General features: G+C 45.8%; 1 non-coding gene across 1 annotated transcript; it reads right to left on the reverse strand.

Moving 5' to 3' along the window:
- Positions 1-4,471: 4,471 nt before the first annotated feature.
- On the reverse strand, positions 4,472-4,578 carry LOC147734687 (U6 spliceosomal RNA). The gene has a single exon (XR_015307892.1). It is a non-coding gene; the product is annotated as a U6 spliceosomal RNA (small nuclear RNA).
- Positions 4,579-5,734: the final 1,156 nt, after the last annotated feature.

Raw genomic sequence — 5,734 nt, forward strand, 5'->3', positions numbered from 1 at the left:
TAGTAGCGTCCTTGAAACATGAAACCAAGGAGACGCTGATCATCTGGGTGTACCGGGAGCAACCGGAACGCCGACTCAATGTCCGATTTGGCCATCAGCGCTCCGGGCCCCAGGCGATTCAACATGGCGACAGCCTCATCAAAAGATGCGTACCGCACCGAACAAACTCCCGGGTCAATCGCATCGTTCACTGAAAGACCCCTTGGAGCTGACAAATTAGGTATCAACCTGAATTCCCCCGGGTCCTTTTTGGGAACCACTCCCAGAGGCGAACAGACAAAATTAGCAACAGGCGGCATGTCATATGGGCCGGCAACCCGACCTCGGGTCACCTCCTTCCCAATCTTTGCTTGTACCACCGCCGTATTCTGCAGAACCGACAGTTGGTTCCTACATTGCGCTTTACCCTGAAAATCCCCCGCCGGGATGCGGAAACCATACGAAAAACCATCTCGCAACACCCCAGCGGAGATATGATCCGGATATTCGTTCAGCCAAGGAACCATTGCCATGATATCAATCGGGGTAGGGAGAGGCGCCCCTCGGACTATTTCAGACCTGTTTGGCTTCCCGTATCACCATTTTTGGCTCTGCACATGGTCTCGGGTGTGAGGACTGCCCGCACCCAGCACATTCATGCCTAAACCTGCAAGATCCCTGCGGCCTAGTACATTTACCTCTGTTAAAGCTCCAGCAGACCCCTTTTTTACCTGAGTTGCCATTATTCCTTGTGTGCTGATCATTGCTTGATCCTGCCCGAAAGGGCGCCCCAGACGACTGGCGGGAAAACTCGACCATGTTCCCCCCTAAAGATGGCGACTTCGCCGTGCCTGACTTCTCCATTTTTTGCCAGGAAATGGAGTCGAAACAATACCACGTCAGGGATGAGTCGTGCTCCTTGGACTTACGAAATATGCTATCGTAACAAAACCATTGATTGCCACCATATGTTCCATAAAATTCCATGATACGTGTCTGATACACGGCTAGTTCCACCAATAATTCGGGCCTAAGTTCCCCCATGATTGCAGTGAACATTCCAAACGCTCTGCCCCAATTGCCTATCGATTCATCAACTCTGAAACCGGCCATCTTGGCGCGCCATACACTAGGATGCAGAAATTCTTTTTGATTTTTTACATGCTCAATCTCATAGTGATCGGTCAACAAGGAAAACATGTTCACATATTTATCAGCCCATATCCTTTCTTTTACCTCAATCGGGATATGCTGAACAACTTTTTCCCTCCTTGAAGGTACCGATCCCTCCCCCGCAATCGGCAACGGCTGCTTACCTGAACCGGCCACTGTGACCGTAGTTCCTGCCGAACCAACGCCCGATACTGGTTGTTCCACGGGAGCCTGCGGGGAAACAAAAGGAGACGGTGCCTTCGCAGCATCTTTCGATTGCCGCAACTGCTTCATTATTGCCCTGGCTTCCTCAGCCATGGCCCCCTCGTTCTCTTTGCCTAACCATGCCGCCAACTGGGCAGCCAGCTCAGGAGGCATATCCTCCCCGTTCACAGGAGTGACTACCACTGGGATTGGTTGCCCCACATCTGGGACCGGAGTCTGGGCCTCGATCGGGGTGACCGGGTGCGCAGGGGGTGCTTCGGGAACCGGGGCCTCACCACCCGACGCTCCCTTCTTGGCCCTTCTACCTCTCCCGTTAGGGACCACTCCCGGCAATGCTGGTCCGATGACTCTCTTAGGCCCCCCCACACCATTCATTACCGCCATCTGCTTTTTCATATCTGCCATGTCCTTCATCAGCATACGAAGCATCTGATCGGTCCCGATCCTCTTTCCGACCTTCTTGCTAGGCATCGTCCGCGTATACTCCTCAAGGTCCTAGGCCAGGAAACTCCGAACTCACTGAAAGAAGAAACACAAGATTAATTCTCAAAAATGGCTCTTCGTTCCGTCTCGAGCTCACGTGCAACGGGGAGGTGCAGCTTCAGAGCACAGGAACAAGAGGATGCTTCCTTGGCTTGTTGCTCCTTTTATCCTTCTTCGGGCGGGCGTGGACCCACCTCCAATCCGCCTCCAGGGCGTGGCTATCGGTGTTAGTGTCTAGGACAACCCTCTCTTGGGCTGGAAAAGGCGCGCCCCGGCTACGCCGCTTCGGGCATACCAGCCGAGACTCGCCTCCCGCCCAAAATGGCTTCCCGGGGGGATCGGGGTACTCCACCATACGTTCGGGGGGACCGAGTGGTCGCCCCTTTCCATTAACTTTACATCTGTGTTGTCTAGTCACCTATCCTGTGCCAGTCAGACCTTTTACCCTAAGTGATACCAGTGAATATTTTCTAGAGTGTGTTATTTCAATGGCCAAGGAAATCCCATATAAATGTGGTAAATTCCCAAGTTAAGTTGTTACATCACAAGTAATTACATCGGGAGTCATTACATTGCTGTCATTTTGTTGGGAGTACCAGTTTTATGATCGTTTCTTTCCTGATTAAAAGACCTTAATGTGATTTCACTTTAAACTTTGCTTCTTTTCAGTGAATTTCTAAGGATTTTGTTCAACATAAGTTAAAATCCTATTACCTCACTTACTTATAACTCCACTTTAACCTTTGCTTTTTTTCCAGAGAATTTCTATGTTTTTTTTAAATGTAAAGCAATATCATATTACGATACATCTGCTGACAACCACTATGGTCAACTCTATGCTGGCATTTATATTCTGTTACGTTTGATGCCAGGCCCCCTCCCGCCCCCCCAAAGGTCTAGGGTGTCATCACACCCCTACCTTGCCCTCTTATTCCTTATTTCATTTTTTAATTTGCAGGACATGTAGAAAGTTACAAAATCGTTCTCCAGGCACAATGTTCTCACTAATGATGAAATTTGCGATGTCAAAAGTGTTTTTCTGAATGCCATGATCTCACAAGGTATAAGTGATGTAATATGGAAGGGTCTAACCAGTGCATAGAAAAAGTGTGAGTTATAGTTAATGTAGTGTGACGAGTGAGGTGACAACACTGGATAGGGAGGTGCATGACTTATAGTCATTTAAAGGTGGGACGTAATTTATAAAATTAGGTTATAACTATAATAATAATAATCTTTATTCAGAGTTTCAAAGTTAGAAATCCATAAAAGCAATGATAATACATAATAAAACAGTTATAAAAAAAGTGCAAGGTGATTTCATATAACAAGAAGGTTTCACATCTGACTTACAAAAACGTAAATTTGTTTAGGGAAATTACTTTAAAGATTTTTTCTGTGTCTATGTATACACTTCAGAAAATTGAGAACATGGTAGCAAGTAGCTTCAGTGTCCAAAAGCTGTAGACACAGCATGGCAGGGCGACATTGCCTGAGACCCCAGGATTTTAACAAAGTGAATAGCCAAACTTTGCGATGTTCATGATAAAACTTGCAAAACAAGACAGTATGTAAAGTAGTTTGTATTGACTTTTCGTCGCAGGGGCATAAGGGTGGATTCGGATCCCAAACATTTGCTGTTGGAAAAGCTACCAGTCTGTGAAACATGTTTAGTCTGAATCTTGTCAAAAGAAAACGGTCAAAAATACCAATATTAAGATTTAGATAGGGCTGAATTGAAAGAGTAGATTGGACCATTATCGCGTGTTGAACGGACGGTTTGCCTGCTTCAGATTGTAATCTCAGGTTTTCCAGATGTCCCAGGGCTAATGTTTTTAGTTGTTTCTTTGTGAGTTCTCTGATTTTTTCAGGATTTAAATAATATTGCTCTGCCCCAAGGTCAATAAAAAAGTTCCTGATATAGGCTAACCATTTGATTTTTAGGGCGTGGTCTAATGTCATAGCGTCTGCCACTATCATCTTGGTAAGGTCATTTTTTTCCGAAGTCCAGATGCGGCGCCATAAGAGTAGCGGTTGTATTTTTGCAAGGTCCTCAATATGTGGGACGCCTAATTCAGCGTGGCAAGCATAAGTTGAGGATCGCTTTGGGGCCATCAGAAGGAACCTTAAAAAGTTGTTTTCTGCTATTTGCAAGGAAGTGACATCCGTGTGACCCCATAGACTTGCTCCATATAGTGCTGTTTATTGGCATTTGGCCCTATATATTGCTAACAGTTCCACAGGCGGTCGTTTTCCCAGTTTTTGTGAAAAAGTCACCAATGCCGCTAACGCTCTTTTGAAGCAGTGTTTCCTCGCTTCCACTGCCTTATTCCAGGACAATTTATTGTCTATTGTAATGCCCAAATAGCAGTATTCAGTTGCAGAGTCTATTTTTTGATTATTGAGGGTAATGTTTTTCAGATGTTTTCTCCCAGCACCTGCCGTCATCACAAAAGTCTTTTTCACGTTTATGTGAAGGTCTAAGGTGCCCATAAACTGAGAATACCTATTAAGGGTCTTTTGGAGTACACAGGGAGTCCGTGCCGGGAGGACAGCGTCGTCCGCATAGAGTAGAGCGGGAATCGGGCGTTGTTTTGCCTGTGGGAGGTCCCGGGCGCCTTTCAAGAGCTCAAAAATTATGGAACGCTTCACGAATTTGCGTGTCATCCTTGCGCAGGGGCCATGCTAATCTTCTCTGTATCGTTCCAATTTTTAGTATATGTGCTGCCGATATATAACTATAACTTTGGAATTTCTAATGTTTGTCTAGTTTAAGTTGGGTTTGAATTGAAAGAATACATTTCAAGGGTCCTTATTTTCAAATGAAAATGTGTTTCAAATCATAGTGTTGTGTTATTTATTAGTGTGTTGTTAATTGGAGAGTCGCCCAGTACAAAGGGGGATAGTGTTGTACAGTGTAGAGTGGAGTATTGTAGAGTGGAATACAATGGACTAGAGTGAAGTGGGGTAGCATAAAGTGGGGTAAAGCCTTATAGTGGCAAAGTATGTTTTAAGGTGGAGTGGAGTACCGTAGAGTGGAGCGTTGTGTTGTGCAGGGGAGTGGAGTGTCACACAGTAGAGCTTGATGTCATCATCTGTCATAGAGTGGCGAACACTGTTGCAGACAGAAGTGGTATTGAGTGGAGTAGGGTGTCGTAGAGTGTCATTCAGTCAAGTATCATCGAGAGGAGTGTCATAGAGAACTGTGGAGGAGAGTGTCATACAGTGCAGTGGTGTATCATATAATGGAGTGGTGTGTCGTAGAGAGTATAGGGGCATTACATCAAGTGTTATGCAGTGTACTACAGTGGCGTACAGTGGACTCTCGTAGAGTGCAGTGGCAAATAGAGAAATATTGTAGAGTGGAGGGGCATACAGTGAAGCGGTGTAGAGTAGAATAGCTTATATTGCAGTAGCATACAGTGGAGTAACGTGCAATGAAGTGCCTTACACTGGAGTAAAGGTAAAGTCGAATATAATGCAGTGAGATCGTGTAGAATGGAATGCTGTTCAATGGAATAGCATAGAATTACGAGGTGTACAGTTGAGTTGCAAACACTGCAGTGGCGTTTAGTGGAATAACATGCAGTGGACTACCGTAGGGTGGAGTTACGTACAGTGTAATAGTATAGAGTGGAGTGGCATAGAGGAGAGTTAGGTCCAGTCGAAAAGCGTAGAGTGTGGTTCAGTGGACTGGCGCACAGTGAAATAGCATAAAGTGGAATAGTGTACAGTGGAGGGGTGTGCAGTGGACTGGCATAGAGTGAAGTGGCATATAGTACAGTAGGGTGGAGAGAAACAGCATTCAGTGGAATGGTGTAGAATGGAATGGCATCCAAAGCAGGTGCGTACACTGCAGTGACATACAGTGGAGTAGTGTCCAGTGGGGTGGCAT

The sequence above is a fragment of the Lissotriton vulgaris genome, chromosome 1_2, assembly GCF_964263255.1.
Source record: "Lissotriton vulgaris chromosome 1_2, aLisVul1.2, whole genome shotgun sequence".
In the NCBI taxonomy this organism is placed as follows: Eukaryota; Metazoa; Chordata; class Amphibia; order Caudata; family Salamandridae; genus Lissotriton; species Lissotriton vulgaris.